Source organism: Melanerpes formicivorus, unplaced genomic scaffold (assembly GCF_026170545.1).
Source record: "Melanerpes formicivorus ecotype bairdi unplaced genomic scaffold, bMelFor1.0.p_v2 SCAF_207, whole genome shotgun sequence".
NCBI lineage: Eukaryota > Metazoa > Chordata > Aves > Piciformes > Picidae > Melanerpes > Melanerpes formicivorus.
The window spans coordinates 29,512-42,495 of NW_027142559.1; positions in this window are offsets into that span (position 1 = coordinate 29,512).

Sequence of the window (12,984 nt, forward strand, 5' to 3'; positions counted from 1 at the left end):
ACCAAGCTAACATTCCTCACTTGTGGTCCTGAGCTGTCAGGCTGCTGCTGCTGCTGCCGCTGCCTGCTCCCAAGCAGTTGCTGTACTTCCCCCAAGCAGTGCCTGCGTATCAATTACAGGCAAAATTAGGCAAGGATCCAGAAGGACCCCCAACAACTTGCTTGCAAGGTGCTGTGTGGAATCAGCCAGACTGAAAGATGCTTACTTGTGCTTTTATTCTGCCATTTTATTCGATCGTGGGCCTGAAGAGAGTTGAGTCATCCCACAACAGTTAACCTTTTCTATTTGTTGCAGTTTAACTCATTAATAATAATAATAATAAAAAAAAAGTTTCCTGTGTGACACGGAATGAGTTTTTCTGAAGAGATTAATAACCTTCTCAGTCACATATGGTCAAGCCCTGTTTGTTTCCAGCCATATTTCAGAATGCTCTGGGGCTTTTTTTTTTTGGTGGTAGCTTGTCAAAAGAAAAAGCCACACACCACCCTGATTTATCTGAGAGCCATTCATGCCAAGCCTGGAGCTACTCAGCCATGCTTTGCTTGTATCATTTGTCCAATGAAATGATAAGCTGAAAGCTCTTGCCTTGTAATACCAGGTAAAATGTATGTGTGTGCTGCGCAGCCTTTGTCCTCCTCTGCAACGCATGAACCTGAGGGGGGTGCATTTGTAGCTGTTGTACAAAGAGAGTTGCTCCCCTTGGTGAAGGGAAGGAGTAATCACATTGTTTTGGATATTTTGCAAGTGCAAAGAAAGAGAAATATATTGCTGTGGACTAGGCATAGGGAGATCCATGTGAACATGCCCCCGTCTCTCTTCTTCGGCAGTTTAGGAAGAAGTTCTATACAGAGAGAGTGATTGCCCATTGGAATGGGCTGCCCGGGGAGGTGGTGGAGTCGCCGTCATTGGAGGTGTTCAGGAGGAGACTTGATGGGGTGCTTGGGGCCATGGGTTAGCTGTTTGAGTGGGTTGGATTGGTGGATGGGTTGGACGCGATGATCTTGAAGGTCTCTTCCAACCTGGTTTGGTTTATTCTATTTTATTCTAAATATGAGGGAGAATTTTTTCACTGTGAGGGTGATGGAACACTGGAACAGGCTGCCGAGGGGGGATGTGGAGTCTCCTTCTCTGAAGATATTCAAGACCTGCCTGGATGAGTTCCTGTGTGATCTGCTCTAGGTGATCCTGCTCTGGCAGGGAGGTTAGAGTGGATGGTCTTTTGAGGTCCCTTCCAGCCCTTAGCATTCTGTGGTTCTGTGACTAGGGTGTGAATTTGCAGTTCATCTGCTGCTCAAAGATAAATGTCCTCCTGTGGGCCTGTAGCCCTCCTTGGTAAAAATATAATCGCTTCATGCAGCATAGTTGAGTGGTGCAAGGGTGTGAATGAGGAAAGTCCTACACAACAACTACTGCAGGGTAAAGCTCTTCCCTAGCTTCCCTTCTTGTGCCATTTCTTTTCCTTTTCTGTTTTACCCAAGAACAGCTGCAGATGATGAAAGCAACCATTCAAAGATATCTTGTCTCTTCTCTGCATAGCCCCAGGGGGCACAGGCATATTCCCTCACATCAGCGCAGGGTGGTGGGGCCAGAGAATGTCGCATGGGGCTGACCCAGCACAGTGGGACTTGTTTAGTCTATCAAGGAGATGGTTGGGAAGAGATAGGATCACTCTCTATAAATATATTGGAGGTAAACAACAGGGAGAGAGATTTGGGGGTTATTATTTTTATTATTACTATTTTAAGTTTTAGGACCGTGTTGGAACAAGAACAAATAGTTATAAACTGGCCACAAATGAATTTATGCTGGAAATTAGAAGAAAGTCCTAATCAGCAGAGCAGGGAGGTCCTGGAATGGCTTTCTGATCAGAGCAGCTTCAGGGCAAACCAAAGTGCTGTCAAGATGGTGGTGGATAACCACATGAAAAGTTTTATATGTTCTGCTTGCACTAAGAAGACACTATCTAGAAAATGTGGGAGGTCCCTTCCTGGCTTGTTTGCTCTGCAATGCTTCTCAGTACACTGCCCCTGTACACTGCCCCTGTACACTGCACCACACCTTGAGTCCTGTGTCCAGTTCTGGGCCCCTCAGTTTAGGAAAGATGTTGACTTGCTGGAATGTGTCCAGAGAAGGGCAAAAAGCTGGTGAGAGGTTTGGAGCACAAGCCCTATGAGGAGAGGCTGAGGGAGCTGAGGTTGCTTATCCTGGAGAAGAGGAGGCTCAGGGAAGACCTTATTGTTCTCTACAACTACCTGAAGGGAGGTTGTAGACAGGCGGATGTTGGTCTCTTCTCCCAGGCAGCCAGCACCAGAACAAGAGGACACAGTCTCAAGCTGCACCAGAGGAGGTTTAGACTGGATGTTAGGAAGAAATTCTTCATAGAAAGAGTGATTGCCCATTGGAATGAGCTGCCCGGGGAGGAGGTGGATGATGGATGTTGGATGACGGGCTGGACACAATGATCTTGAATATCTCCTTCAACCTGGTTTGTTCTGTTCTATTCTATTCAGTGCCTCCTTAAGCTCCCCAGGGAAAGACTCTCCTAAATAATTCCTTCTCTGAGGGTCCAGAGATACCAGCCTCTTCAATTCAGGGGCAAGGCACATTCTCTTCCTCTGAGTCCCTGATCTGAGGTCAGCCTAACTGAAATAGGAGACCAGAGGCTCAGAGAAGCTAGAAGGATCTAGGCTTTCAGAAACTGTTTTTCAGAGAAACTTTGGAGATTCTGTCAATCCCCACTTTTTATTGCCAATGGCAACAGCCCAGTTTTCAACATTTCTTTATTTATGAATCACAGCTATTTATTTTAGGAAACAGAGGCCCAGTTTGGAATACCTGCAGGCTCTTCCTGGGAAAAAAAGCAGCATATGTAAGCAGTTGTGAGCATTTTTCTTTCTCTCTCCTTCCTTCCTTCCTTCCTTCCTTCCTTTCTTTCTTCCTTCCTTCCTTCCTTCCTTCCTTCCTTCCTTCCTTCCTTCCTTCCTTCCTTCCTTCCTTCCTTCCTTCCTTCCTTCCTTCCTTCCTTCCTTCCTTCCTTCCTTCCTTCCTTCCTTCCTTCCTTCCTTCCTTCCTTCCTTCCTTTCTTTCTTTCTTTCTTTCTTTCTTTCTTTTTCTTTCTTTCTTTCTTTCTTTTTCTTTCTTTCTTTCTTTCTTTCTTTTTCTTTCTTTCTTTCTTTTCCTTCCTTCCTTCCTTCCTTCTTTCCTTCCTTCCTTCCTTCCTTCCTTCCTTCCTTCCTTCCTTCCTTCCTTCCCTCCCCCCCCCTCCCTCCTTCCTTCCCTCCTTTTTTTTTTTTTTTTTTTCCATTAACAGTTATTTTCTTCACATGCAGAAATAATGTTAGGAAAACAGAGCTTTTAAAGATAACTGATGTGTTTTGATGATTTTTTCCAGCTATATTTGGGCCAACTGTATTGACACAGAAAATAACAGTAAAAAGGCATGAGAAACAGCAGAGAAAAATCCAAAGAAAGGGTCGTGAACTATTAGTAGCAAAATTCCCTGGGTCACAAATCTCAGTATTTTAATCAATATGACTTCTAGTTTGCAATTAGGACTGTTCAAAGAAATGGAATAGCATCTAACCAAATATTTAATGCTGGTTAGTTTAGGAGGACAAGCATGAAGTTCAATGAGACCAAGTGCAAGGTCCTGCATCTGGGTCACAGCAATCCCGAGCACCGATATAGGCTGGGCAGCAACTGGCTTGAGAGCAGCCCTGAAGAAAAGGACTTGGAGGTGCTGGGGGATGAGAAGCTCAACATGAGCCAGCAGTGTGCACTTGCAGCCCAGAATGCCAATTGTATCCTGGGCTGCATCAAGAGAAGTGTGGCCAGCAGGTCAAGAGAGGTGACTCTCCCCCCCTATTGCACTCTGGTGAGACTCCACCTGGAGTACTGTGTCCAGTTCTGGAGCCCTAATTACAAGAAGGATCTGGACATGCTGGAAAGGTGCCCAGAGAAAGGCCATGAGGATGATCAGAGGGCTGGAGCACCTCTCCTATGAAGACAGGCTGAGAGAGTTGGGGCTGTTCAGTCTGGAGAAGGCTCTGAGGAGATCTTATTGTGGCTTTCCAGTACCTGAAGGGGGTCTATAAGGAAGCTGGTAAGGAACTTTTTAGGATGTCAGGTAATGATAGGACTAGGGGAAATGGTGGAAGACTAGAAGTGGGTAGATTCAGATTGGATGTTAGGAAGAAATTATTCCCCTTGAGGGTGGTGAAACACTGGAAGAGGTTGCCCAGGGAGGTGGTGGAAGCCTCATCCCTGGAGGTTTTTTCATGCCAGGCTGGATATGTCTCTGAGCAACCTGATATAGTGTGAGGTGTCCCTGCCCATGGCAAGGGTGTTGGAACTAGATGATCCTTGAGGTCCCTTCCAACCCTAACAATTCTATGATTCCAACTTTTGCATCTGCCTCTACAGAGCTGCATAGACATGCAAAACAGAAATGAAGAGTTAGGTAAGGTTTGTATTTTCAAATGCACCTAGTGAACACACCAAAATGCTTCAGTGTAGGTAATCATATAGACACAGAACAACAATCAAACTTCTCACAGTGGCCTTCTTCCCTCTGGGGAACTGCATAAAAAGTCTCTTCTTGGCTGGCCATGCCTGCCAGTATTTGGTTAAAACTTTTATACCTCTGGCATTGCTTCCCCCGCTCCTGAAATACAGAGACAAGAGACAGCCTCTGGCCTTCACTGCCATCACCACCATCACCAGCAGCAAATCAGTGGAGACCTTGTTGTCTCAGCTTCCCATGCGACTCTTGGTGTTTGACTTGGCAGCTCTTGACTTTCCTAGTGAGATTTGACTGTTTGCCGCCATGTCCGCCACATGCAGACCCTTCAAAATATCAAGCATCACAATCTCAACCAAAAGAAAATACGGTGACTCACAGGATCTGTGACTCCCAAGGCAGCAGCCATGACAAAAATGCATCCTCAGTCACACACACTTTTGCCAGTTCAAAGCAGATGCTGGTTATTGAAAGGAGAACTTTTCATAAGGCCTTTTCAGATCAGGCATTTTTCTCAGGTCTCTTCCTGGAACGTGTTTAAAGAAAACTTTCTCCCCTCACCCGTTTGGAAAATATTTTACATTCCAGTGTTAAAGCTCAGATCACCACATACTCTCCAGTCCTCTCTAGGGCCCTGCAATAAATGTCATAAGGAAAAAGGCAAGGAGGGAGAGGCTTTGACTGGGGCCATTTCAGGCGCTAGTTTAATTTTCAGTTGTTTACTGTAGCTTATATAAATTAAACTCTGAACATCCTCTCCTCCTCTGTTCCTTTCAACAAATTTCATGCCAAGACCTTTTCAGGTATGCGGGTGTAAATCTGGAGAAATTCCCCTGGGTTGACCAAACCACTGCAGACTTTCATTTCTAAATAAGAGCAGTGTACTGCTGATGTGGTTGCAAGGTTGGCATGAGCCTAGACTTGATTTTTTTACTTCCAGTGTTGCAAAACTGTGGTCTCCACAGAGTTTGGACTGGGCAATTTCCATCCTCCAAGAATCCAACAAGTAAAGGTGTTTGTGAAGAGTGTGTTGGAGATTTCCAGAGAACTATGGGATACAGCTCTAGGCTGTTGATCTGCCCTTTGGCACTGCCATGGGAGCTGACTCCAGCATGGCCAAGTCCCAGACCTTTTATTTGGAAAACCCTCACCTAATGGGAGAAATTTCAGATGTGCCTGCATTACTTCACATATTCAAGCACATGCAAATTCCCATCTTACACATCATTTCTAGGATTTGATTTCATAGAATCATAGAATTGTTAGGGTTGGAAGGGACCTCAAGGCGCATCTAGGTCCAACACCCTTGCCATGGGCTGGGACACCTCACACTACATCAGCTTGCTCAGAGCCACATCCAGCCTGGCCTTAAGAACCTCAGGGGATGAGGCTTCTACCACCTCCCTGGGCAACCTGTTCCAGTGTCTCACCATCCTCATGGGGAAGAACTTCTTCCTAGCATCCAATCTGAATCTACCTATTTCTAGTTTTGCTCCATTCCCCCTAGTCCTATCATTACCTGACATCCTAAAAAGTCCCTCCCCAGATTTATGTAGGCTCCCTTCAGATGCTGGAAGGCCACAATAATTGTTCTTATCGCTGAAAATCATCCATTCCAGGAGGATATGTGCATGTATTTATGGTGCATGTACCTAAAGGGTGTTGTGGAGAGGCTGGTGCTGGTCTCTTCTCACAGGTAGTGAGAGAACAAGAGGGAATGGCCTCAAGCTGTGACTGGGTAGGTTTAGACTGGACATTAGGAAAAATATTTTCAGGGAAAGATTGGTCAGGCCTTGTAATGTGCTGCCCAGGGAGGTGGCTGAGTCACCAACCCTGAATGTGTTTAAAGGTTGTTTGGACATGGTGCTTGGGGATATGGTTTAGGGGTGAACCCTGCAGCATAGGGTTCTCAGTTGGACTTGGTGATCCAACCTGAACATTTCTGTGATTCTGTGATCACTGGAGACATCCTGGATACCTGTAAAACCTGATAGTGTAACAGTGGTACTATTCTTGAAGTGGAGCTCTCTTTCCACCCCAATGCTCTCACTGAGCCTGCTGTTAAAGTCCCAGCAAAGGCACAGTGGTCTGGATGGTGTCTTAATGAGAATGACAGCACATCTTTAACCGGCACACACACCTGGCTTGTGGGCTTTTCAGTTTCCCTGTCATCCAGACAAGTCCAATAAGACATCTCTGATTTTGGCTTTGTAGATAACTCCTTCAACTCTCTGTGATTTATGAAGTGTGACCTCTTGCCTTGTTTCTCCAAGCCCCCAGACCAACCAGAGTTTAATTGGACAAGACTTCCAACATTAAATATGCTTATTTCCTGTCCTGGTCTCTTGTCTCTGTCTTCACCCTCATGTAGGATAGAAACAAACAGAGGTTGTTGCAGGTATGGACTCAGACTTTGCAAACATTTCAATTCATCAAAGAAATGTCAACTGCTTGGTATCAGTATCTCCCCTCTGTAAGCTTCATTACTGAAGGATTGAAAGAAGAGTTAAGGACTGTGGGATATCATCTCTATACACATCCAGAGACACAATCCTAGAGCACAGTATCCAAAAGCCTGTGGGAAAGCCCCACTTTGAAGAACCACAGTGGAGATCCTGATAAATCTGAGCTCTTTCTGTATAAATTCGACATGTCTTGCTAACAATGGAATGTGTTGTCCAGGGAGGTGGTTGAGGCCCTGTCCCTGGAGGTGTTTAAGACCAGGCTGGACGAGGCTCTGGCCAGGCTGATCTAGTGTGGGGTGTCCCTGCCCATGGCAGGGGGGTTGGAACTAGATGATCCTTGTGGTCCCTTCCAACCCTGACTGATACTATGATACTTGTGTGTGAGCTGGTAGAGCATGTACTTACCACCACTCCTGGAGGATGTACTGTCTCACAGCACATACTGTTGTGTAGTCTGAGGGAGTCTTACACCGGATGGAAGGTGTGGCCTCCAAGAAAGCTGGTGAGGGACTTTTGAGGGTGTCAGTTAATGACAGGACTAGGAGGAATGTAAACAAAATAGAAATGGGTGGATTCAGATTGGATGTTAGGAAGAAATTCTTCCCCATGGGGGTGGTGAGACACTGGAACAGGTTGCCCAGGGAGGTGGTAGAAACTTCATCCCTGGACGTTTTTAAGGCCAGTCTGGATGTGGCTCTGAGCAATGTGATGTAGTGTGAGGTGTCCCTGCCCATGGCAGGGAGTTGGACCTAGATGCTCCTTGAGGTCCCTTCCAACCCTAACAATTCTCGGATTCTATGATTCATTTTTAGAAGCTTTAAGATGGAATCATTAATATAACTCAGAATACCCCACTTTCTCATCCTAAAAAGCTTCATACTTCAGTGTCAGAGAGGATTAGCTCACTGTAATGAAAATTCTAGTGTTTGGCTTTTGATTTTATTTTGTTTCCAGTTTCCAGTGTTTGCTTCTGAAAACTTTTCAGTCATGACAAAAGATTTTTGAACAAGCACTTGTGTGCCTGAGCACTAGTAGAGGCCAGCTGAGAGAGTCTAATGGCATCTATTGGAATCTCTAGTATGGTAAATAGGGGAAATATCAACCATTTCCTTTTTAAACACCAACAGTCTGTGCTGTGCTCTGCTGTACAGAATCCAAAGTACAGACAGTGCTTGTACTGAAGAACTTGCATGTCCAAACAAGACTTTCACAGACCAGACAGATTGCAGTGAATGATCCAGAGGTACAAAAGCTTTTATGCTGGTATACATTAAATGATTATGTGTGAATTGTCTGTCTTTATAGCTAATTGATTGTAAAAGGAACACGCTAGCATGCTGCTATGAGAAATATTATTGCTTTATTTCCAGTAAGTCACCAGATGTACAGAACTATCCATCTCTTCCATGCACTGTTGTAGTGTTGTAATTTTGTTCCAAAACTTAAAAACTGCCACAGCCTCATCAGAAAGTCAAATGTGAGCATTTAATGAGGTCAGTGATGTTGTCACGCTGTCCACATTACCTTCACCACATCGCTGTACCCTCTTTATTTAGAGGTCTCGTGGAGGATTCCTGCTGACAGTAGACTGAATTCTAGAAAGAAGGAATGAAAGAGGTATTCTGCTGGTTTGGGATATGGCAACCAGTCCAAGGCATTGATATGCAGCTGGACATTTTGCCCAATTCAATTTTCTTTCTGCACAGCCGAATGCCAATTATTCAGTTGAACACATCTTTCCATGCTACCTGGTTTGTATGCCCTTGAGATGAAAATGATAGCTCATGAATAAGATAATGTGTCAAACTAGCTTGGCAAAATCAGACAATTGGATATTTTTTAAAGATATTAAAACTTTTTCTCCATGGTTGGAACAGGGACCTAATATGCATCTGCTCCCCTGACCAAACACAGCAACCCACATCAATCACCAAGGTCTCAACAGGTTTTCTGTGTGCAATGCCAGTTAGAAGGCAGAATGACCACACAGAGCAGTCTGCTACAGTGTAGGCCCCAGGACTTAATATTTCTTGTGAATAAATGTATTTTTCTGTTTTGAGGAATACTATTGTCTTAGTCCTTCCCAAAGAAATTTGTCAAGAGCAGAGTATGAAGTCCAAGGACAGGAAGGGAGCTCAAAGAACAAGAAATATATGTTGAAAGGGGGCATGTTTTATTTAGATAGCAGTGGGTTAGAGGGCATGTAATGAAACAGCAGAGTTAGTATCTTATCCTAGGCTGTAAAATAACCTGTCTCGAGTGCTGACCCCCAGCCCTGGGCTGGATTGAAAAGTTCCCTCTGAAATCCATACTAGATTGTTGCTCTCCACACAGTGTTGGTTAAAAATCATGAAGTAATGCTCCCTCAAAAGGGACATGACTTACAAGGAACAGTTGTCAAGTGTGCTAATGGATCAAGAAGCAGGAGACAATGCAGGTGGGCATTTGCTGTACAGGCAGACTTTCTTTAGTATGATTGGAGAGTCATATCAATACTGATAGGAGAATCGATATCACAGGATGCTGATAAAATTGATGCTGGCGTTGTCCAAAAGGTTGGAAAAGGAAAGAAGCAATGATAAGTAGAACACAGTGGCAGGGAAGAAACAAGGCACATGCTTTCAATTGATTTTGCACTCAACATGGGGAGGTTTCTGAGGCTCTTTTTTACTGTAAGACCAACTATTTTGAAAGGAACACTCAAGGTGTTAAGAATGTTGTGAGGTAGGGCAATTGTTTTTCTTCAGAGACCTACTTGTTTATTAAGACCTACTGAAAAACTGGTAACTTCCTACCTTTTAAACAATTGGATAATTTTGGGCATAGTGGATTAGATTTTGAAGTTTATTTTGGCTTGTGAAGAGTTTAAGTGAAAAGAGGATTTTCATAGAGACAGATCAAATATCTATTTCTAATCATAGAATCACGGAATGGTCTGGGTTGGAGGGGACCTTCAAAGGTCTTCTAGTCCAGCCCCTACCTGAATCAATCTGAATTAAGTCAGTATCTCAAACACCTGCTAGCATCCTGGTAACAGACCTTGCCTGTAGAATTTTTCATGAAGGCATAGCAGCATTTAAACAGCTTATGGAGCAACTGTTGGTAAAGCAGGGTTAAGAGAGATCAAACGAACTGTGGCAGGCCCCAAGAATTCAACCATGCACAGATGAAGAGCCAGCCAGGAGGAAGCCATGGAGCAGGTGTAGATAGTTTCATAGTTTCATTCAGGGTTGAAAGGGACCACAAGGATCATCTATTTCCAACCCCCCTGCCATGGGCAGGGACACCCTACACTAGATCAGGCTGGCCAGAGCCTCATCCAGCCTGCTCTTAAACACCCCCAGGGACGGGGCCTCGACCACCTCCCTGGACAACCCATTCCAGGGTTTCACCACTCTCATGGTGAAGATGCAGGGCTTGAGGACAGGATGTGTTTGTAATTACAGCAGGATCTCCAAGCCTCTTTGTGAAGTCAGGCCAACTGGGGCAACATCAGGTAATTTAGAAGAAGGACATGACTTTTGCCTCGTGGCATTTGTACTACAATTAAAATGATAGAGAAAGTGCTGCTGAATCCTAAAGGTCCCTGGGCAACATCAGTTTATTTTCAAGTAAGAGCAGTGGGGGGCTGAGGGAAATAAGGAAAGAGGTTGTCATTGTGTTATGTTTATTGAGTCTGTAGCCAGGAAAAAGTCTAGTACTGACCCCACTTTGTCTTCTGAAGGCATACTTTTGTTTTCCATCCTGTGGCACCTCTCTACACATTTGCCTGTAAGCAAATGTGGATGTGGGAAGGAAGTGAGGAGCTCAAACAAGGTATACTATCTATTCCAGTTATTTTTTCACAAATATGCATTGTCTTGAAATAGAAATCTTAAGGGTTTAGTTTACCCAGAGGCATAGAGAATTGGTGAGGGAAGCTCTTACCTTTCACCTCTGTGAGATGAATAGGTCTCTTGCACAAAGCAAAATGCATTTGTTGATCTCTGTTGAGCCTCAGTTAAATCCCAATTCGTGTCACAAAGTCACCAAACATATCTCAGCATGGCATTACTGTGGGTCTTTTTCATTTCAGAGATGCCCAAGGCTGTGCTTGCCTAGATGTGGAGTGAATCAGTTTGACCTGCACAACATGATGTTTCCCTAAAAGGAAATCTGAAACCAGTCTGACAGAATTTTAGGATTGAGTAAGAACCCCTTGTCATACAGCTCAGTAACAGGTGCTGCAGCAACCAGCTACCTCAGCTGAATTACAGTGGTCTCTCTGTGGGGTGTCTATGGTAGGGTGAGGAAGGGGCTCTCTGAAGACATATCACATGCTCTCTGCCTTTGCAATTGATGGGACATAGAGGAATACTGAGGTTTCCTGTGGGCTTCAATGCTAACAGCCTGTGTGAGACTGGCCAGCAGCTCCCAGCAGTGAATGGGATGATTCAATCCCTCTGCTTTTTTTGAATTCTGGACTAAGAATATTAGCTCTTTCCATGGAAAAGCCAAGAAACTCATTCCTTGCAGCACATGTAAGCTGTGTACGCTCTGTGAATGTATGCTCACTCTATAGTTTGTTAATTCTGGTTGTAGATAAACGTTTTCACTTAAAAGGTGGTCACGTCTCTGCTCAGTATCTTTTTTTCTTTGGTCTCTTAAAGTCAAGGTTTTACTTGCAAAACTGGGAAACAAAAGCATCTAGGTTAAATATTGCAGATTCTTTTTCTGCTGGCCTCAGCAGAGCAGCTTCTTTAGATGAACAGAACAGCAGTTACTTCAAAAAAACACCTCTATTCCAGCTTCACTGTTGGCTTCCCTGTTGAGTTAATTAATCTCCAAGGATTGGAGATTAAGCGAATTTGGAAAGTGAGCAGAATTTGGTTCTCAGAGAGCTGCATACATTTGCCATTTGTGGTTAGGAAGAGAACCCAGAGACTGTTTATTCCATGGTAGGAAAAACAGTTTTTACTTTTCTTAAACACAGCTAGCTAGTTTATGACTTCTGGCAGGAGTACAGTAACTTCGAGCAACTAGTTTGTTTGTTCCAGCTAATTTATAGAGGGTGGCATTCATTTTCCTTTTCCCTGAAAGGGGTTCTGTCATGCAACTTAGGCCCCCAATGAGACATTGCTTAGACCTGATAGAAATCAGGCATAGAGTGTTCTGCAGAATCCAAATAGCCAGACAAGATTGTGCTAAATCCATCACGCTGCCAGCAAGGTATTAAATGCAACAGCTACTGCTATGTCCTGTAATTCTTCAGGTCTGCAGTGCAAGGGGCCCTTTTTCAGACAATGGAGGAGAAGGGGAGGGAGGGAGGGAGTTAATTAGCAGTCTCATTGCAAGGAATGGGCTGGCATAAAGCAAGCTCAAAGTAAAGCAGGGCAAAAACCATCCAGGTGTTTTGACCAAGGAAGGAAAAGAAGGGTGAAATGCCACCATGTTAACCAGCCAGGTAAAACTGAAACCAAAGCTCTCAAGAGTGGCTACAGTGATTTGCTCCCAGTTTTGATCCACACCATGAACACACCATATGCTTTTTAAGAGTCCCCTTTCCATCTGACTTATCTGAAGCACAGGGGAGTGAGCAGCAGGTGGTCAAGCTCCTGCCAGCTGCTGGGGTTTCCTGTCTCAGCTGGGTAGAGGAGAAAGTAGAGGCAGATGAGGCCCAGAAAGCTTTGCAGGGCTTTCCTTTCCATCCCTTCTGCTTCTGTCTCAATAGCTGACTTCAAGAAGTGCTGAAGACCATTGCCAGCTCCTTTCCTACTTATTCGGGCTACCCCAGGATTAGGAAGCCCTTTAAAGGAATGTTCTGAAGACTTGGGGATGGCATCTCAGAGACAGCTAGGAGGCTTTTCTTCACCTAGTAACTGAATGCATAAAAATCCTGTTGTGACCACTAGCAAAGTCTGTCCTCTACTCTGTATTGTGGCATGGACCACGTATGTTCTGAAGACAGATGGCCTTACTCATCTGTGGGCAGCTCCAGGGAAAGGCTCAGCGGTGACTCAC